A 23,491-nucleotide genomic window follows, 5' to 3' on the forward strand; every position below is an offset into this window, starting at 1 on the left:
TCACATATACGTGTTACCAAGTATGGAGATTTTCAGACTATACCTATTTTTCAGTAAGGAGAATTTCATAGTTTTAGATACTGCTCAGTATGGATAATCTCACATATCGGTACTGTTTAGTACAGAGGATTACTGTTCAATATCTGGGATCTCAGATTATAGGTATTGTTCAGTACAGACAGTCTCACAAATATTTACTGTCCAGTATGGATGCACTCACATATAGGTACTGCTGACTATGGACAGTCTCATGTACACGTAATGTTGTGTAGGGACACTCACATATAGGTACTGTGTAGGGACAGTCTCACATACAGGTGTTCTGTATCAGGGGGCTCACATGTAGGTACTGCTGACTATGGACAGTCTCATGTACAGGTACTGTTGTATAGGGACACTCTCACATACAGGTGTTCCATATCAGGGAGCTCACATGTAGGTACTGCTCACTATGGACAGTCTCATGTACAGGTGCTGTTGTGTAGGGACACTCTCACATATAGGTACTGTTGTGTAGGGACACTCTCACATATAGATGTTCCATATCAGGGGGAACACTTGTAGGTACTGCTGATTATGGACAGTCTTATGTACAGGTACTGTTGTGTGGGGACACTCTCGCATATAGGTGCTCTGTATTAGGGAGCTCACATGTAGGTACTGCTCACTATGGACAGTCTCATGTACAGGTACTGTTGTGTAGGGACACTCTCACATATAGGTGTTCCATATGAGGGAGCTCACACTTAGGTACTGCTGACTATGGACAGTCTCATGTACAGGTACTGTTGTTTAGGAACACTCTCACATATAGGTACTGTTGTGTAGGGACACTCTCACATATAGTTGTTCCGTATCAGGGGGCTCACATGTAGGTAATGCTCACTATGGACAGTCTCATGTGCAGGTACTGTTGTGTAGAGACACTCTCACATATAGGTGTTCCATATCAGGGGGCTCACATGTAGGTACTGCTCACTATGGACATTCTCATGTACAGGTACTGTTGTGTAGGGAACTCACATATAGGTGTTCCATATCAGGAAGCTCACATGTAGGTACTGCTGACTATGGACATGCTCATGTACAGGTATTGTTGTGTAGGGACACTGATACATATAGGTACTGTTGTGTATGGACCCTCTCACATATAGGTGTTCCTTATCAAGGGGCTCACATGTAGGTTCTGCTCAGTATGGACACTCATGTACAGGTACTGTTGTGTAGGGACAAACTCACATATAGGTGTTCCATATCAGGGGGCTCACATGTAGGCACAGCTCACTAAGGACACTCTCATGTACAGGTACTGTTGTGTAAGAAGACTCTCATATATAGGTACTGTTGTGTAGGGACACTCTCACATATAGGTGTTCCGTATCAGGGAGCTCACATGTAGGTACTCCTCACTATGGACAGTCTCATATACAGGTACTGTTGTGTAGGGACACTCATGTACAGGTACTGTTGTGTAGGGAGACTGTCATATATAGGTACTGTTGTGCAGGGACACTCTCACATATAGGTGTTCCATATCAGGGAGCTCACATATAGGTACTGCTGACTATGGACAGTCTCATGTATAGGTACTGTTGTGTAGGGACACTCACATATAGGTACTCTTCAGTATGGACAGTCTCACATATAGGTACTGTTGTGTAGGGACACTCTCACATATAGGTACTGTTGTGTAGGGACACTCTCACATATAGGTACTGTTGTGTAGGGACACTCTCACATATAGGTGTTCCGTATCAGGGGGCTCACATGTAGGTACTGCTCACTGTGGACACATGTACAAGTACTATTCAATATGAGGGATTTCAGTGTATTGGTACTATTTTTGGAAAGTATCTTGGGCTGACACTGAAACTGGTTAGTTTTGATCAATTCTCTATCCAGTTAAATTAAAATAAAATGAAAACAAACAAAAAATTAGCAGATGGAACAGAAGAGCAGAAAATGGGGGTCTGTTGGGGGTCATTGGGAAAAGGCAGTTAGTTCGAGAGGGTAAGTATTACAAAAACAATATAATGAAAATAGATGGTACAAAGTTATTAGTCTGAAGGTATGGTTAACCACCATTCGTTTTATATATATATATATATATATATATATATATATATATATATATATATATATATATATATATGGGTCTACTTCTATTCGCTGACAGCCCATTTCACTGAAACCCATTTGGTCGACAGCTCATTTCATTGACAGAAGTACTCAAGGCAAAAACCTGGGATTTGCCCCCCTCCTCACTGTTGTGCGACTGTGGAGTTGTTATATATAGTTGGGGGGGTGTGGGGGGCGCAGCCCCCCACCTAGAATGTTTGTCAATGAAATGAGCTGTCGACCAAATGGGTTTCAGTGAAATGGGCCATCAGCGAATAGAAGTAGACCCATATATATATATATATATATATATATATATATATATATATATATATATGGATCTGTTTTGATCCAATGAAAGCACACTTACATGAAACTGAAATGACTGAGATGAGTTCCGTGAAAGTGCATTTTAACGAAAACTCACTTTTGCGAAATTCAGGTATGCCAAGTAGTTGTCATAGATCGTGGTGCAGTTGGGATAAGGGCATATTCCCTTTTCCCCACTGTAGTGCGATCTATGACAACTACAAGGCATACTGAATTTCGCAAAAGTGAGTTTTCGTTAAAATGCACTTTCACGTAACTCATCTCAGTCATTTCAGTTTCATGTAAGTGTGCTTTCATTGGATCAAAACAGATCCATATATATATATATATATATATAGATATATATAGATATATATAAATATATATATATATAATTATAGATATACACACATACATATACGTACACACACGTATATGTGTGTATGTACATACAAACATACATACACATGCTTACAGCTGATAAGAGCAAACACTCACATGAGTGAATGCTTTTTACTATTGTAAACAAACCAAAAAAAATAAAAAATAATAAATAAAAGCTGATGCTCGTGTGAGCGAACGTTCTGTTACCCTGAGTTTCTGCTGGAAGCCTTTTGTGTTGGATCACATTGCAGCAGTGTAAGGGAATTTGCTCTTACCCCACTGTTGTGCAATCTCAAGAGTTAGTATATATAATTAGCAGGGGATGGGGGGGGGCATGGGCATGCCCCCTTGCAAAAAAAAAAATTAGTTTTTATTTTTTTTATGTTTATTCATTATCCACTTTGGTGTAAAATGATTGCTTTGTCTGTTTTCACTCTTCTGAGCATTGGCACTATATGCATATGTACATTGAAAAAACAGTGGATGCTATGATTATTTTGTTGCTTCAAATCATGTACATCTGTGGAGTACTCTATTGCTGGACTGTTGCTGCAGACAGAGATTTCTGGACTGCCTTCTCAGCATGGTACCACCACAACTCGTCGGGAGACGAGAATTAGTTAATGAACAGGAAAATTTCGATATTATTAATTTGACCGATATTGACTTTGGACAGCATGAATTACATGTTTTACGTTTAGGGCTTAACTTTGTTCCTACTAAGAAAGCCGATTTATGTAAAGCAGTTATTGACATCAAAAAATTTGTGAGGAGAATGAATTTGTCTTACATTTTACATGATATTTCATACCCTGGTAAAAAATTCATTAAACCTTCTAGTTATAATCCCCCTTTGGTTCACACATTAAAAGTTTTTGAGGAAGCCTGCATACAAGAAATACATAGTTCTTTGGACAAAGTTGACAGACAGGTACATAATTTAAATGTTAATGAAAGAAAGGCATTCAATAAGCTATGTCAAATGAATAGGACACTTAGATTTATGAGAAGTGACAAAGGTGGGAATATAGTAATTACGACACAGGAGTCATATAATTTGAAAATGTTAAAATTATTAGAAAATAAAGATGAATATGAGGTCATCACACTCTATGATATCAGGAGAAGGGAAAGGTTGATACATTCATATTTATATGATGCCCTGATGTCAGATGAAATTGACTTAGAAGTTTATGAATTTTGTATTATTGAGAAACCTAGAATTGGTATTCTTTTTGGAATACCTAAGACACATGTTGTATAGATCCACCTTTTCGGCCAATAGTGTCCTCACCTCATTCAGTCACCGAAGGGATTGCCCTCATTATAGATGCTACTTTAAATCCATTGGTGTCTCAATATGATTCTTTTCTTAAGGACTCATGGCATTTTCTTAAAAAGTTGAACGAGTTTTCATGTTCGAAGATTTTCGACCCGGATTTACATACCATCTTTACCATAGATGTTGTTTCATTGTTTACAAGTATCCCCCATGAGGATGGGGTGGAAGCTATTCGCAGTGTTTTGAGTAATAATGATGATTTTAACACTGGGCAAATTTCCACCATTTGTAGGTTTATAGACATTTTGTTGCAGAATAATTTTTTCCTTTTTGGGAACACCTATTATAGGCAAAAAAGAGGTGTGGCCATGGGGTCTTCTGCTGCCCCGGCCTATGCAAATTTGGTTATGTCATGGTGGGAGGATACTATTTTGAGTACAATAAAAAATCAATTTCATATTTTATTTTATTGTAGGTTTGTTGATGACTTAATTTTTATTATTGAAGGGAAATAAGACAATGTTCGGGAATTTCTTAGGGAAATAAATAGATCTGGAGGTTTTTTGCAATTCACCTTAGGTTGCCTTGGAACGGTTATTAATTTCCTAGACGTTTATTTTTGGTGGGATGATGTTGATAGGAAATTTCATAGCAAGATATATCGGAAGGAGACTTTTACCAACAGTTATGTGCATTTTACTAGTGCACATCCTACACATGTTATTCATAACATTCCCAAGGGACAGTTCATTCGAGCTTGTAGGATGACAACTAAAGATTGTGATTTGTTAGGTGAATTTGAGTTCATTAGGAATATGTTCCTTAAAAGAGGATATCCATTAATTTTGTTAAATTCTATTGCCAATGATGTCCAGAATAAAAGGAAATCACATTATTGGGCATTACTTGATGGTTTTGAAAGTAATACTGTTAGTTTGTCAGACAAGGTCTTGAATGAATTTGGAAGCCATAATAGGCTGGTTTGTTCCTTGGAGATGAGTATTGATAGTGGACACATTAGAGGAATATTAGAAAAAAATTGGAAGATTATTCATGGTAATTTAGATCTTTTTAAGATTGTAGGTGACAAACCCAAGTTTGTATTTAGGAATACATATAATGTTAAAAAAGCTTTAGAAAATAATCATTTCAAGCAGGATTATAGTAAGTGTTCGGTTAAAGGTATGTTTGCCTGCAATAATTGTAGTGCTTGCAGGTTTATTGCAAAAGGGCCAGTTATAGCTATTGAGGGCATTGATCAAACTTTTTCAGTCCCAGGCTATGTTACATGCACCACTAAGGGGGTTGTTTATATTGGTCTTTGTAGTTCTTGCCCTGCATTTTATGTGGGGATGACAACCAGATGCCTTAAAACTCGTATTAAGGAACATCTTTACAATATTAATGCTCGAAATGAAACTAGTGCCTTATTTAAACATTCTTTAAGCTGCAAAGACTTTAAAAAATTTTTATTCTCTGTGCTAGAAGTAGTTCAATCAGATCTTAGAGGTGGTGATTTTAAAAATTTAGTTGAACAAAGAGAGACACTGTGGCAGATTAAATTAATGGCTGACAAAGCTCCTGGCTTGAATGAAGCCATTAATATTAAATGTTTTTTAAAAAACAATGGGTTGAGCATTGATAAACATACTGTTACAATTTCTTCTCTGTTTAAATAACTATAATGGTAGTTTTCAAAAGCAAGTTTTTTATTGATTGATTGAATGATTGATTAATTTTTATTTTAGTGGTTAATTGATAGGGTATTTAATGCCAGTGTTTTTAACTGTTTTATCATTCTGAAGAAGTCTCTGGACGAAAGCGGATATTAAAACTTGTATTACGCTATTCTGTGGACTCTGTTGACTTTGTGGATTATTTATTGGTTTCCTGCTCCTGTTCATTCGATTGTGTTAGTACTCTATTGCTGGACTGTTGCTGCAGACAGAGATTTCTGGACTGCCTTCTCAGCATGGTACCACCACAACTTTCACCTGGAAAGTAGTTTTGATAATGGATGGCTACTGTAATAGTAATATATAATATAATAATGAGTTGCCTAATGTATACTAAAATATGAATTGTATAACTAGTATTTTAAAATTCCTTTTAAATGACCACACTATTAACTTCCCAAGGATTCTCACTTGTCAAGAATCTCAATGGCAACACACAGATCGGCTTTGAGTTACAACACAATGGCACTAAATATACAGAACCAACTGATATTGCCAACATCCTGGCAGATAGGTTCATGCTAACTTTACCCCCCCCCCACCCCCTAAAGGGCCCATCTCTATACCGGAAGAATGCAAAGTTCCTGTAATCACGGCTGCACAGGTAAAAAACACACTCTCCAAAGTCAAGAACACAGCATTCATGGCACCTGACAACATCCCAGGCTGCATTCTACATGAACTACAGAATGAATTGGCACCCCACCTAAGCACCATGTTCAATCATAGCCTCACCTCAGGCTTTGTGCCCACTAAATGATATATAGCAATGGTTATCCCACTCCACAAATGGGGAGCCACCACAGGCCCCAGGAACTACCAAACCATTAGCCTAATGAGCCTGGTCTGCAAGGCCATGGAACGTATCATCATGCAACTTATAAACAAAGACATTGGTAATCTCTAAAATCTGGACCCCCACCCAGTTCGGGTTTGTAAAAGGCAGATCATGTCTCCTAAACCTGATTGACTTTTTTGAAGCAGTCTCCAAAGCCATAGATGAGGGTAAGGTGGTTCACACACACACAACCTATCTAGATCTCGCTAAGGCTTTTGGCACCATCCCCCACTCTGGAATTATAGATAAACTCACTAAACTAGGTATAAATCCCTATATCACAAGATGGGTTGCCAACTGGCTCACTGACAGAACCCACACTGTGAAAGTAGCAGACTCCAAATCAGACTTCAGACCAGTGACAAGTGGAGTAACACAGGGTTCACTCCTGGGTCCTCTCCTGTTTGGTATCTACTTTTCTGAAGTACAGGCTAACACAGAAGGTATTTGGCTAATGAAGTTTGCAGATGACTGCAAACTACGAGCCAAAATTGAAACTCCTAACAATGTGGACATCCTACAAAAGGGCCTCACTGAGACAGATGCCCGGTATCAAACTGGATGGCAATCCATTTTAAATATAAAAGAAAAGAAATGGATTATCAGACTGGGAGGGTTGTTCCCCCCGGGACTAAATGAACATCTCTAGAACCTAGCCAATAGGATGACTGCTTATTGTATATATACAGCTTTTGTATGGCATGAAATTTTGGAACACTGAAGAAGGCTGTGCTTTGCCAGCCAAAACCGGTTTGTAACTGTTGCAATATGCTGTGATTTTGTGCATCAATACAGATCTTCATTCTAGTCACCGTTTGCTGGCTCTCATTTTTTGGTTCCGGATCTAGTTTGTTTCTTGAGCCTTGCAGTTGCCATCGTGCAGGAAGTTTGTTTTTCATGTTGCCCGGTATCAAAGCCATGGCCTCAAGCTCAATGCCAAAAAGTGCATTCTCATCCCCTATGGTAAAAACTCTGTACCCATGAGCTACCACATAGGTGGTAGTCTACTTAACACTGAAAGTGTGATAAGAGACCTTGGGACCCAGGTGGACAGTAGTCTCTCCTTTGATAATCACATTGCCACAGTAGTCAGGAAATCCTTCTACGTGGCACACCTCATCACAAAAGGTTTCTCATCCAGGAAAAAAGAGGTCATTGCTCCCCTCTACCTGTCACTCATTAGACCCATTATAGAGTACAACACCCCTTTTGGTATGTACTTCACAAGACATCTACAACAACTGGAAAGGCCACAGAAATACCTCACAAAGAGGATTACCAGCCTCAAACAGATGCCTTATGCAGATTGTCTCAAAAAAACTCCATCTTTATTCTGTTGCATATCGCCTACTCAGAGGCAATCTCTGCCTAACATACAAAGCTATGTCAAACCCAGAGCTGTTGGACATGCTCCGCTTAAAGAAATCCCAACCCCTCCGAGCTACAAGCTCTAGAGACCTAAACCTTGTCACCACAATAAACAGAACATGCTGGAGGGGTAGATTCCTGTCCCAGAGACTTTCCATACTCTGGAACAAACTACCTATGTATATCAAACAAAGCTCATTAGCACTCTTCAAGAAAAATCTTTATGATTGGATGGGAAATAGGAAATTAACCCAAAGGATCACCTCTGTGGCTCTGCTTGACAGGGGCACAGGAAAATAATTTTCTTGGGTGGCGAAAGCCAGGGTACCTTTTTGGCTAGGCTTGTACAGGTCCTAGGACCGACAGCCTAGTACCTACCCATGAACCTATGAACTTTCTGGTACAGTGGCAGAAAATCACCTTTGACATGGTCTGTTTGGTAACAGACATTAGTCTAAATGAATAAAGAGCATAAACCACCTACTATCCTGCGAATGTGAAATGCTTATTGTTTATATCGTTTATTGAAATGCAGGGAGGTATATTCTGATGGAACAGCAGGTCAGCTCCTAGCAAATAAAGTGCAAAAACCTTTGGCATTAACATTTGAATTTTGTGTTGGCCTAATGGTTAAGGTGTTTTCCTTAGAGACATGAGCTGCAGGGTTTGATTCTCACAAGAGATACTTGGCTAGGCTTAAAAAAATGGCCCACACAGATAGATAAGGAAGAGACCAAAACACGCACGTAGGACTGGTGCGAGGTTACAAACAATGTAAACTCCCAACAAAACGAACCAGCACAGGTTACAAACCATGTAAACTCCCAACAAAACAAACCAGCACAGGTTACAAACCATGTAAACTCCCAACAAAACGAACCAGCACAGGTTACAAACCATGTAAACTCCCAACAAAATGAACCAGCACAGGTTACAAACCATGTAAACTCCCAACAAAACGAACCAGCACAGGTTACAAACCATGTAAACTCCCAACAAAACGAACCAGCACAGGTTACAAACCATGTAAACTCCCAACAAAATGAACCAGCACAGGTTACAAACCATGTAAACTCCCAACAAAATGAACCAGCACAGGTTACAAACCATGTAAACTCCCAACAAAACGAACCAGCACAGGTTACAAACCATGTAAACTCCCAACAAAACGAACCAGCACAGGTTACAAACCATGTAAACTCCCAACAAAACGAACCAGCACAGGTTACAAACCATGTAAACTCCCAACAAAACGAACCAGCACAGGTTACAAACCATGTAAACTCCCAACAAAACGAACCAGCACAGGTTACAAACCATGTAAACTCCCAACAAAACCAACCAGCACAGGTTACAAACCATGTAAACTCCCAACAAAACGAACCAGCACAGGTTACAAACCATGTAAACTCCCAACAAAATGAACCAGCACCTAGGAGACTGGCTGTTAAAATATTTATTGTGGCAAATTCTTCATAGAAATAACAGGTTTGTCTGTCTGCACTGAAGAAAACTATGGTAGTTTAGCCGAAACCGGTTTGCTGTTGCTGTTATTTCTATGAAGAATTTGCCACAATAAATATTTTAACAGCCGGTCTCCTGGCTGCTGGTTTGTTTTGTTGGGAGTCCACACAGGTAGATAGCCTAGTAGTAATCTATGAATTGTTACAAGCTCTTTTATTTGCAGTGCTTAGGCATTTATCCCTTTTTAGCATGATTTGCTGATTAAATATGTATGCTTCCTAATATCAAGTATTAGTAGACCCTTTGACAGAAAAAAATGAGTAAACTGGATGAAGTCTTGTTGTTTAAAATCACATCCTGGCATTGTTTCATGTATGGCTGTGAAGGTTTCACAAATCCATTGATAGATGTCAGAACGGCACAGCTGTGGCCAAGTCTCTTACATGATCACTTATTCTTAAAGCAACCTTATCTTCACAGTTATGTTGGAGATAATAGTTTTAACTGCAGCTGTTTTTTGTTAATAGTCCATGGATGTATGACCTCATTCACAAACTAACATTTTGTTTCTGAATGCACAAACTACAGTTGGCAGAAAAGCTGAAAACAGTTGCCCTTCTGATGCCTTGCATAACTTCTTACTGGTGATTTTCTAGGCAGCTTTTGTAGCCAGAATTTACTGCAGTATCATATTATCACGAGCAAAGTAGCCTACATTGGGGTTGGGAGGATGGCCTAATTGTTAAAGTGTTTGCCTTATAAACACAAGGTTCAGGGTTTGAGTCTCACAAGGGATAATTGGCTAGGCTTAACATGGCTTGCAAAGGCAGTTAGCCTAGTACTAATCTATGAACATCAGGGCTAAAGCTGTTATTTAAATGCCATTGAGTCTACAGCTGAGGTCACTACTTTTCAACGTATCATCAGTGTATATAAAATGAAATAAATTTGCACAGCTCAGTTGCTGTCAGCTATGAAAAATACAAACAAATCATTAAGGAAAATTAACTCAATGCAAAATAGACACAAGCCAATGCAAAAACTTCATCTGAGCTAGTTTACGTATCTGAGGCCTGTATAGCAAGTGCGATGGTTAGAAACTAGATAAACCATAAAAGTAAGGATGGAAGTCTTTGACGGCACTGTGTGTGTAAGTGGGTGAATGTAGGGCATGGTCAGCTAAATGGAACTCTTTCAGGTTCACTTCATGTTGGAGTGGGGAATGAAATAATGTTTTGTTTACCAGTAGGTAGAAGCACTATGTAAGCCAGAAAAGAGGCATCTTGTTTTCTTAGCAGGTATTCAGGAAGTGATTTACCAGTCAAGTCAAGGTGGGGTCCCTTACAGAGGAATAGCTGGCTCTGCAAACTAATTTTACTGCCAGAGGAACATTTATTTTATGGTGGTATTGCATTTGGAACTGTATGTACCAAAGCTGAATTTAATGAGGGAAGTGTATTGGAATGGAGAATGCAAATGTTCTTATGTGAACTTACTGGCAATTACAACAGTGCATAAAAGCAGTCTGCCATGGTGAAAACTCACTTAAATGTACTTGCAGCCATGCTGGACAAGTCTGGAGGTGTTTAGCAGAAGGAGTTGTACAGAATGGAAAGTGCTTGTCTGAAGCTTGAAGTCCAGGCTGATGGCGGAGCAATTTTTGTGCAAGTTTGTGTGTGTGTGTGTGTGTGTGTGTGTGTGTGTGTGTGTGTGTGTGTGTGTGTGTGTGTGTGTGTGTGTGTGTGTGTGTGTGTGTGTGTGTGTGTGTGTGTGTGTGTGCAAATTCATATGTGTATATAAGTATGTATATGTTGAGACATGTATTGATTACCATGTGAAAACAAGCTTGTTACATGTTTACATGTATTTTATATATACATATATATAAATCAACAGCAAAAAACAAGCATCCACCAGAGCTTATAAGATAAAAAGTTCTTTAATACAAAGGATAAGCACTTTCACACATAGTGCTTCTTCAGATCCATAAAAAAAATCATCACAGGTGCGGTCATTAAATACTAAAAGAACAATCCATCAACCAATCATTAAACAGTAACAATTACTGATGTATACTCTTCTTTTTAAGAGTGGTTTTAAAGGAACAGTTGCATTTATCCCTGGCAGTTTATCTGCCTGTAATTTAACAATCCAATTGGCTTCTGCATTGTCTAATTTATTGTTATAATCCCCCTCCCTCTTATTCATAGGTAACAACTGTAAAACTAAATGAAAAATAATGTCCCGGTGCAAAATATATATGTTTTGTTAAGGCATTAAGAGTGTTTAAATGCCTGATATCACCTGCATGCTGCAGGATGCGTTCTTTCAACATTCTCACTGTTTTGCCTATGTAAAAAGATGTACATAACTTGCACTTAGCCAGGTAAATCAATCCCTTAGAGGTGCAGTCAGCATAAAAGCAAAGCTTGAAAGTAAAATTAATAACAGGATGTTGAAACTCCTTTGTAGAAGATATAAAATTGCAGGCTTTACAATGCCTACATGGATAAGTACCAAGGCGTCCAGAAAGATGTGCTGTTAACAGGGTAGATTTGTAGCATAGCTGTCTCTTAAGGGAGATATTATTCTTAAATGTATAACTGGGTCTTTCACCCACAATCATTTTAATTTTGTCATCTGACAGCAAAACAGGCCAATATTTCTTCACAACATCACATACTTGTTGCATGTTATTGCCATAGGTTAATGCAAGTCTAACACTAGAACAGGCAGTATCTAATACATTCGCCTTCCCAGAAACATAAAAATGGTTAAAATAAGGTTGGCCTTTGGCAGAATGCATTCAGGAATTTTCTACACATCTTTTATATTATAAACGTTTTGTCAATGATATTTTTATTTTGTGGCAATGTGCAGAATCTGATTTACTGAGGTTTATACACTACTTGGAATCTACTAGTTGTTTTAGGTTTGCATTGAATTATTCATGGAGCAGTATTGAATTTTTAGATAGTAAAGTCACTTTGACTGATGGGGTTTTGTCTACCTCACTTTTTAGAAAACTTTGTAGGAAGAATGCTTTGTTACACTTCAATAGCATGCACCCTAAACATATTTTTAAGAACATTGTTAAAGGCCAGTATTTGCGTATGTCTAGATTGCATACAAATGATAAACAATGCCATGAAACTTTGCTTTATCTTAAGGGAGATCTTTCTCCTAGAGGGTATAGTTCTGATATAGGTTCATAGGTTGGTACTAGGCTATTGGCCCTAGGGCCTATACAAGCCTAGCCATAACAATTCCCTGGCTATTACTTCCCTGGTCCCCTGTCTAACAGGGTGATTGAAGTGATCGCTGGGTTGAATTTCCTATCTCCCATCCAATCGTCAAGGTTCTTTTTGAAGAGGGCCAAAGAGGCGCTCAACTTGACATGTATGGGCAGTCTATTCCAGAGTATGGGGAGTCTCTGGGTCAGGAACCTACCCCTCCAACACGTTTTGTTCATTGTGATGACCAGGTTTAGATCACTGGAGCATGTGGCTCTGAGGGATTGGGATTTCTTTAAGTGTAGCATGTCCAACAGCTGTGGGTTTGACATGACCTTGTATGTTAAGCAGAGATCGTCTCTGAGCAGACGATATGTGACAGAGTATAGCTGGAGTTTTTTTTTAGATGGTCAGCATAGGGCATCGCTTTAGGCTTGTGATTCTTTTAGTGAGGTATTTCTGTGGCCTTTCCAGTTGTTGCAGATGTCTTGTGAGGTGCATACCAAACGGGGCATTGTACTCTATAATGGGTACAATGAGGGATGAGTACAGTGGGACAATGACCTCCTTTTTTTCTGGATGAAAAGCCCTTAATGATGAGGTACGCCACATAGAAGGATTTCCTGACTGTTGGGGCGATGTGGTTATCGAAGGTGAGACCACTGTCCATTTGTGTCCTTAAGTCCCTTATCACACTTTCGGTGTTTAGTGTACTGCCACTTATGTGGTAATTCATGGGTACATGTTTTTTTCCCAAAGGGCATACCTATACATTTCTTGGAATTGAGCTTGAGCCCATGGCTCTGGCACCAAGCATCTGTTTCTGTAAGGCCCTTTTGTAGAATATCCACATCATTTGGGGATTTAATAATGGCTCCCAGTTTGCAGTCATCTGCAAACTTTGTTAGCCAGAGTCCCTTAGTGCTGGCCTGTACTTCAGAGAAGTAGATACTAAACAAGAGCGGTCCCAGGACTGAACCCTGAGGTACTCCACTTGTCACTTGTCTGGAGCTGGATTTTGAGTCGGCTACTTTTACAGTGAGGGTTCTGTCAGTAAGCCAGTTGGCAACCCATTGAGTGACATAAGGATTAATGCCCAGCTTAGTAAGTTTATCTATGATTCCAGAGTGGGGATGGTGTTGAAGGCCTTGACGAGGTCCAGATAGGCTGTGTGGACCACCTTGCCCTCATCCACAGCTCTGGAAACTGATTCGAAGAAGTCAATCATGTTGAGGAGACAAGATCGGCCCTTTACAAAACCAAACTGGGTGAGGTCTAGTGTTTGAAGGTTGCCAATGTCTTTGTTGATAAGTTCCATGATAATGCATTCCGTGGCTTTGCAGATCAGGCTCGTCAGACTGATGGGACAATAGTTCCTGGGATCTAAGGTGAATCCCCCCTTGTGGAGTGGGATAACTGTAGCCGTGCGCCACTTATTGAGTACGAAGCCTGAGGTGAGGCTATGATTAAACATGACACTTAGGTGTATACATGATGATAACTATAACATGGTTATTAGTATGCACGCTGACAAAGGCCAACCTCATTTAAACTGTTCTTATGTTTCTGAGAAGACGAATGTATTAGATACTGCCTGTACTAGTGTTAGACTTGCATTAACCTATGGCAATAACATGCAACAAGTATGTGATGTGAAGAAATATTGGCCTGTTTTGCTGTCCGATGACAAAATTAGAATGATTGTGGGTGAAAGACCCAGTTATACATTTAAGAAAAATATCTCCCTTAAGAGACAGCTATGCTACAAATCTACCCTGTTAACAGCACATCTTTCTGGACGCCTTGGTACTTATCCATGTAGGCATTGTAAAGCCTGCCATTTTATATCTTCTACACAGGAGTTTCAACATCCTGTTATTAATTTTACTTTCAAGCTTTGCTTTTATGTTGACTGCACCTCTAAGGGTTTGATTTACCTGGCTAGGTGCAAGTTATGTACATTTTTTATATAGGCAAAACAGTGAGAATGTTGAAAGAATGCATCCTGCAGCATGCAGGTGATATCAGGCGTTTAAACACTCTTAATACCTTAGCAAAACATATATCTTTTGCACTGGGGCATTCTTTTTCATTTAGTGTTTTACAATTGTTACCTATGAATAAGAGGGAGGGGAGATTATAACAATAAACTAGAAAATGCAGAAGCCAATTGGATTGTTAAATTACAGGCAGATAAACTGCCAGAGATAAATGCAACTGTTCCTTTAAAACCACTCTTAAAAAGAAGAGTATACATCAGTAATTGTTACTGTTCCATGATTGGTTGATTGATTGTTCTTTTAGTATTTAATGACCGCACCTGTGATGATTTTTTATGGATCTGAAGAAGCACTATGTGTGAAAGTGCTTATCCTTTGTATTAAAGAACTTTTTATCTTATCAGCTCTGGTGGACCCTTGGGTTTTTGCTGTTGATTATACTTTTTTAAACTGGGTGACCTTTGGCTACTGGTATTATTGTTTCTTATATATATATATATATATATATATATATATATATATATATATATATACATACATACATATATATGTGTGTGTGTATGTGTGTGTGTATTTGCATAAGCAAATGCATATCAGAATCCACATATTTATGCACACAGTTAATGTGAGTATGCAGTCACATGTGCATGCATGAATAGTAAGTATTAATAAATACATGTACGTTAACAAGTCCGTATGCGTGCATGCATGAAAGAGTGCAGAGATAATACTTCCCTACTACCTGCCATCACTAAAGTACAGATCCCTTTATTTAATCGTGTTTCTCCTCAGCTTATCCTCTATTCTGCTACTCCTGATGGTCCATCTCTAATCCTATCCTGATGGTCCATCTCTAATCCTACCATGACTCTATAACAGCTCTCAATATCTTTCCAACTCTGTCCCAACCACTTATTCATGCATCCTCTCTACATTCTCCACGTATCGGTACAAACCTGTTTAATGACACCCCTCACCTTTACTCCATATATAGACTGATTAACTCCATTTAAACTCAAACCAAAACAAAATTAAGTGGAAAAATGCTCTCCGAAAACAAGTATCTATAATTCCCCAATATACTAAAATCCTTCTGGGAGGAGACATTCACCCTAATCCTGGCCCCACCTATCACAATGAACATCAAGACAATTCTCTTCCACACACTACTCTAACCCCACAATGGTCAGCCTCAACCCCAGTAATCTAATTTTTGCTGCCGTAAATGTTAGAAACATAAGAAATAAAAATGCTGAACTGCACACCTGGATTACCCAATAAAAGTATGACATTCTTGCTGTAACTGAAACTTGGCTTAAACCCAACATAAACAACTCTGAAATTACACCTCCTGGCTATAATATCATCTGTACCGAACATATAAAGAGGAAAGGTGGTGTTATTGCATTAATATTTTCCAACTACCACATTCCCCCTTACAATAAACCAATACCAAAATTCAATTCAGCAGAGCTTCTTATTACTTTAACATGTATTACTGTCCTTTACACCCCTCCTGGTGACGATAAAACTATACTGGAAGATATCCCACACTGGTATGTATTACTGTCCTTTACACCCCTCCTGGTGACAATAAAACTATACTGGAAGATATCCCACACTGGTATGTATTACTGTCCTTTACACCCCTCCTGGTGACAATAAAACTATACTGGAAGATATCCCACACTGGATATCCACAACAGTTCCACAAGAAAAAATACTACCAGGTGATGTCAGTGTCAGTCGATTGGACATAAAGTCTTCCCTACATCTAGCATGAACTCATATGGTTACAAACAACTAATTAATAATCACACATTATAGCAAGACTTCAAATTCCCTATTAGTCTGGATCCTAGTATCAGACCCTAGCAAATACACCACCTTAGGTACAATACCAGAGTCTCACAGTGATCATCACCAGTCTGTACAACCAGACATCTCACACATCTACTTAAACAGCACATTTATAAAACAGCACACAACCTTTCTAAGTTTAACCCAAAAATGTTCATTACTAACCTATCATCTCATAACTGGAATTTCCTAAAAAATCATTCCCTTAGATGGTGCTGTAAATGAATTTAATACAACTTTCCTGACTAACTTAAATATTATGATCTAATGACCAGAAACTCCTGAATGTCCACAAACCTATATAAATCTGCTGGGCATGGTCTGTACTCGTACCATGATGCAAAGTCCTGGAACGCCTTACTTGTATCCATCAGGTCTATACCTACCGTCCCATCATTTAAAACTACTCTGAAAGACTTCATAGCCAAAAATCTGTCTCTTTTCTTGTTTAACAGCAGGACGTCTAGTCATGAGGTGACAGAATGTCCTTAAGTGTAACTAATCCTTTCTGGGACCATCTTCCGTTGCATTTTTTCATTTATGCTTTTGCTCTTCCTTTTTATCATTCTTTGATGTTCCTCCTGGATTTTTCTTTTGTGCTATTGTCCATTTTAGGTTCTACTCCTAATATTTAAGCAGATTCTCGTCTCTGCCTATATTATTAGAATATCTGATGGCTTCTTTTACAGCAGTGCATCCCCCTGCCATGTGTTCTTTTACCAGTTTGACATCTCTGGATATATTATTCTTCTGATTAATACTATATTGTCCTCTTCTTTCTCATCCTGTTGCCTGTTTATGTAGCCTTATCCATCTCCACTGCTAGGTTCTTTACCCATCGTGTTCCCCTGACATACTCACTGACTCCTGTCAGGATAATGAGTGATTTCAACCTTACACACGCAGCTACTATATTGCTTTGCTTCAAACTGCACCATTTCCTTATACCTTCCTGCCTGTGGACAGCATTCCTCACAGCCACTAGATTTAATCCTGAATTTAGCCTCCAACAAACCCTACGGTATTCCAGCCCTGCACCTTCACAGGCACACACCTTGCTAGAAGTCTGTTCCTCATTGTTTCCATCTCTGTTTCATGTCCTCACTCCCCTACTTACTAATCTCACTGCTGACTAGTTTCTCCACTTTTTCCTTAAGTAATATAATTCTAAGCGCCTTCACCGCCTGCCATTGATTTGTTCATTGTAAACTCTTCCCTGAGGGCTGCTGTCAGCACAGCATGCAATCAAGGTGTGTAGCTATAGTGTGTGTGTGTGTGTGTGTGTGTGTGTGTGTGTGTGTGTGTGTGTGTGTGTGTGTGTGTGTGTGTGTATGACTTGCAGAGGTTTACATTTTATATACTTAGGCTAACGTCAGGAGGTGAAATCACAGTGTACATTATACATGCAGTGCTGACTTTCAGATGAACGGGGGATGGGCATATGACTTCAACACTGCAGAAAAGAATTATGTTGTAATTACATACAGCAGACATGAGTTACATAGCAATTATTTTGTATTTTCAACTGAATGACAACTGTATTAAATCACTGATTATACTACCAGTAGCAGTTCTGTCTCCAGCTGTCTGTATCTCTCTGAAACAGTACAAACAGGACAATTTTCCAGTGGTACATTAGAAAGCTAATGTTCACAGTACAAATAATACATTCTACTATCTGATTTCTGATGGGAAAACTGAAACATTCTGCTATCACACTTCTCAGTTGTGTCTAATTTTGACAGAAAGTTCCTCAGTTTATGTCATATAAATAAATAAATCCATCCTGTTCCATACTGAAAATGTTTGTCACCGATTCACTGACAAGGTTTATAAGGAAGAAATCATGGTAAAAATACTGAATCATTTTGTTTCATCAACAAAACATTTCCAGTCACAGATCAACACATTTTAACCACATGGAGGGCTTTGTAGTTAAAACTGTTAGGGAAGAAACTTGGAAGCATAGTCTTTGAAAACATAACGTGTTTTTCCATGGTTTTAGTGAAGGTACTGTATATTCAGACCCCACAGTGAAGAATCAGAATTTTTGTTGAATTCCCACAGAGTCTCATTATAACATATCAACATCTTGCCTATTGCTGCCTAGTTGGCATAATTGAAGTGGTCATTAAACTTTTGCATTATTCTGTCTTTTACAATACAGTAACAGAAATAATTTTCCCAGTTAGGGGTCGCCACAGCGAAACTCCGGATCGCTAATGATTGGCAGTAGATTTTTACGTGCCGAGTTGCCAGCCCCGACACGCAACCTTCAACGAAGGTACGTCCATTCACACGTCTCCACGCAAAAGATGCGAATCAAACAGGACAACGTCTTACTGTGAGGCGACAACGCTACTGCAGCACCACCACCGCAGTCGAGGAACAACATCAGGGTAATGTGTGGAATTTTACTGTTCCTAAAATCTAAGGCTCAAAATGTCTGACCTGAAATCCTCAAAGACAGTACAATAAATGGTCTGAAAAACATTTTCACTTCCAAACGAAAGAAACTAGCTTCTTTTGTTTAGGTCTTATTTTCATGAACAGTACATAATCTTCTACTAACAGTCATTCTGTACTCTACAGACCCCTCACTGCACAGTGTATATTGTATATTGCATTCACTCTGTACTATAACACCATGTGGCCATAGGCACCTCATTACACAATGTTTATTGTATATTGCATTCATTTTGTACTGTAACACAACGTGGTCATAGACACCTCACTGCACAATGTATATTGTTATATTGAATTAATTCTGTACTGTAACACACTGTGGCCATAGACACCTTACTACACAATGTACATTGTATATTGCATTCACTCTGTACTGTAACACCATGTGGCCACAGACAGACACCTCACTATACAATGTATATTGTATTCACTCTGTACCATAGCACCATGTGGCCATAGGCACCTCGTTACACAATGTATATTGTATATTGCATTCATTTTGTACTGTAATATGATGTGGTCATAGACACCTCACTACACAATGTACATTGTTATTCTGTTCTGTAACACACTGTTGCCATAGACACCTTACTACACAATGTACATTGTATATTGCATTCATTCACTACTGTAACAAAAGGTGGTCATAGATTTTTCACTACACAATGTATATTGTATATTGCATTCATTCTTTACTGTAACACAATGTGGTCATAGACACCTCACTGTACAATGCATATTATATAGTGCATTCACTCTGTACTGTAAAACAGTGTAGTCAAACACCTCACTATACAATGTATATTGTAAGTAAATACAACCCTAAAAAGTATGCACAGTTATTAAAGAAATCTTACATCCCGGCCATAAATTCAACCCTAACCCCACTCCCAATAACTCATCACTTAAAGGTGCAATACAATTCAACTCTTATTTCATAGACAGTATAGCATCTCTAACCAAGGATTCCCCAGTATCTAATCCTAACCCTGCCCAACAGCTGCAGATCACCACATCCACATTTGCCTTCCAACCAGTGCCCACATCCTGTATAAAACTAGTCAAACAAACTCAAACCATGCTCCACTTCAGCTGATGATTTTCCAAGTGAGTACTTAAACACAGCAGCCAGTAGCATTACCTATGCTGTCTCAGTCCTTATAAATATGTCAGTCCAGGAATAGCATGTCCCCTCAGCTACACTTGCCACTACATATCCCCTCCCCCTCTTCTTTAAGGTGCTCCCATTCCAAACAGCCTCCAGGCATCACCACAATCAAAAACTTCAGCAATGTTATAACAAAGCTGCTAAATGTTCAGCAAATACCCCTTTCAGAACCCACCATTGTACAGCACTAAAAAGCCTAAATTGGTTAGAACTTCCCCATGAGATAACATATATACAGCTTCTTATCAAGTATAATATTATCCAGAATCCTTCTGCTTGTTCAGAGGTTCATAGGTGTGTACTAGGCTAATGGCCCTGGAGCCTTTACAAGCCTAGCCCATAGGATTACCCTGGCATTGTGCCACCTGACCTTAGTTCCCAGTACCTCTATCAAGCAGAGCCACTGGAGTGATCCCCGGGGTGAACTTTCTATTTCCCATCCACTCATCAAGATTTCTTTTGAAGAGGGCCAGTGAGGTGCTCTGCTTGACATGTATGGGAAGTCTATTCCAGAGCATGAGCAGTCTCTGGGTTATGAACCTGTCCCTCCAGCATGTTCTGTTGATTGTGGTAATGAGGTTGAGGTCTCTGGAGTGTGTGGTGTGGAGGGATTGGGATTTCTTTAGATGTAGCATTTCTAACAGAGCTGGGTCACACATGGCTTTGTAAGTCAAGCAGAGATCGCCTCTTAGTAGATGATATGAGACAGAGAATAGCTAGATTTTTGAGTCTGTCCAAGTAGAACATGTGTAAGGCCTAGGATCCTCTTTGTGAGGTACTTTTGTGGCCTTTCCAGCTGTTGCATGTGTTTAGTGAGGTACATGCCAAATGGGCATTATACTCGGGTCTATATTAAATTAGCGAACGCTTAGAAAAGCGAATGCTAATTCATCGACCCCTTTTAAGCAAAAGCTTAAAATCTCGAACACCCGGAACAGCGATTTTTTTCACAGGGAAAAAATTGCTTGGCCGGTTCCGGGACTTCGACATTTCCTTCACTGTGGTGCGATCTCGGAGTTGGTATATTTAAGTAGGGGGGTGTGGGAGCACAGCCCCCCACATCGGGGTATGTGGGGGGGCAAAGCCCACCACATTATAAAATGTTTTTGTGTCTTTTGTTTTTGTGGACCAGCGATTTTTTTCCCTGTGAAAAAAAAATCGCTGTTCTGGGTGTTCAAGATTTTAAGCTTTCGCTTAAAATGGGTCGATGAATTAGCGTTCGCTTTTCTAAGCATTCACTAATTTAATATAGACCCTTATACTCGATGATTGGCCTAATGAGGGAAGAGTAGAGAGAGATGATGACCTCTTTCTTCCTGGATGCAAAACCTTTGGTAATGAGATGTCCCACATAGAGGAACTTTCTGACCACAGTGGCAATGTGGTGGTCAAAGGAGAGGTTGCTTTCAACCTGTGTCCCCAGATCTCTTATAACGCCTTCAGTGTTCAGTGGGCTCCCATCGATGTGGTAATTAGTGGGAGCTGAGTTTTCCTAAAGAGGATGGCAATGCATTGTTTTGGCATTAAGCTTAAGGCCATGGTTTTGACACCAGTCATTGGCCTCAGTGAGGCCTTTCTGCAGGATGTCTACATCACTTGGGGAGTTAATAATGGCTCCCAGCTTGCAGTCATCTGCAAACCTGGTTAGCCAGAGTCCCTCTGTGTTGGCCTGGAGAAGTAGATGCCAAACAGGAGAGGACCCAGGACTGATCACTGTGGGACTCCACTCATAACTGGTCGGCAGTCTGACTTGGAGTCCGCTACTTTCACACTGTGGGTTCTATCTTTGAGCCAGTTTGCAACCCACCTAGTGATACAGGGATTGATGCCTAGTTTGGTGAGTTTATCAATAATTCCTGAGTGGGGAATGGTATCAAAGGCCTTGGCCAGATCGAGGTCAGCTGTATGAACTGCCTTGCCCTCATCCACAGCTCTGGTGACTGACTCAAAGAAGTCAACCAGGTTGAGTTGGTATGATCTACCTTTCACAAAACCAAACTGAGTGGGATCTAGAGTTTGGAGATTCCCTATATCCTTGTTAATTAGGTCCATAATGATGTGCTCCATAGCCTTACATATCAGACTTGTCAGGCTAATGGGGGAGATAATTCCTGGGGTCTATAGTCGCTCCCCCTTTATGGAGATGGATGACTGTAGCAGTGTGCCATTCGGTAAGGACAAAGCCTGAGGTAAGGTTGTGATTGAACAGGGCACACAGATGTCATGCCAGTTCACTTTTTAGTTCATGTATAACACATCCAGAGATATTGTCGGGTCCCATGAAAGCTGCATTCTGGGCGTTGTACAATGCAGCTTTCACCTGTGTTGCAGTAATGCTGGGTGCCTGGCATTCCTCCGGTATTGTGATTGGTCCTTTTTTTGGGGGAGGGGTATAGTTGGCACTGAATCTGTCAACCAGTATATTGGCAATAGCTGTTGGCTCAGAATAGGATGTACCAGTATGCAGTAACTCAGAGCAAACCTGTGTATTGCATGGAGAATCTTGATATAAATATAGAAGGCGTTGTGGTTGTTTTTAGTGTTTGCTTCAATTCTGCCTTCATAGCTGGCTTTACAGGTTTTGATGAGGATCTCAGCAAGCTTGTCCAGCACTAAACATTCTACACAACTATGTTCCTAGTAGGTCATTATGATACAATGACAAAAAACTCCTGTCTGTCTACAAACCTATCAAAACTGCTGGGCATTGTCTGAAATTGTACCATGTTGCTAAGACCCGGAACTCCTTACCTGTGTCCATCAGGTCAATACCCTCCCTCCCATCCTTCAAAACCATTCTGAAAGACTTTGTAGCCAAAAGCTGGCTCTGTTCTTACTCAACATAAACTGAATCTCTAAATGTGAACAAATACCTACTCACACCTCCTTACTCTCCCTTCTTCATTCACTTCCTTACTTCTAGCAATTTCTCTCCTTTGGCTTTCCCTCTAAATGTACAACAAGCCTGCTTTTCTCTCACTTTTTATTGCAGTTCCTGTTTGTATTATACTAACTTACCTTTAGTTTCTGTATAAACTGGCTAATATTTCTCCAACTATTAAATCATTGTCATATAAATTGTATCTATTCTTAACCAGTGTTTTCATAATGGTATAATTTAAACTGTATTTTTTGTATTATTTTAAAGATTGCAAAATGTATTGCTTTTGCAATGTTTTGTAATACTTTGGAGCTTTATTCCCTGGGCTTGCACTGAAAATAGGCTCCTATCCAATTGGATTTTCCTGGTAATTGAATGTCAGCA

At 39.4% G+C, this 23,491-nt stretch overlaps 1 protein-coding gene across 1 annotated transcript in view; it reads right to left on the bottom strand.

Moving 5' to 3' along the window:
• HAS3 (hyaluronan synthase 3) overlaps positions 1-23,491 on the bottom strand; it is a 252,371-nt gene that overhangs the window by 178,604 nt on the left and 50,276 nt on the right. The window lies entirely within an intron of this gene.

The sequence above is a fragment of the Protopterus annectens genome, chromosome 8.part1 (genome assembly GCF_019279795.1).
Source record: "Protopterus annectens isolate FY-2018-M chromosome 8.part1, PAN1.0, whole genome shotgun sequence".
NCBI classification, from domain to species: Eukaryota; Metazoa; Chordata; order Ceratodontiformes; family Protopteridae; genus Protopterus; species Protopterus annectens.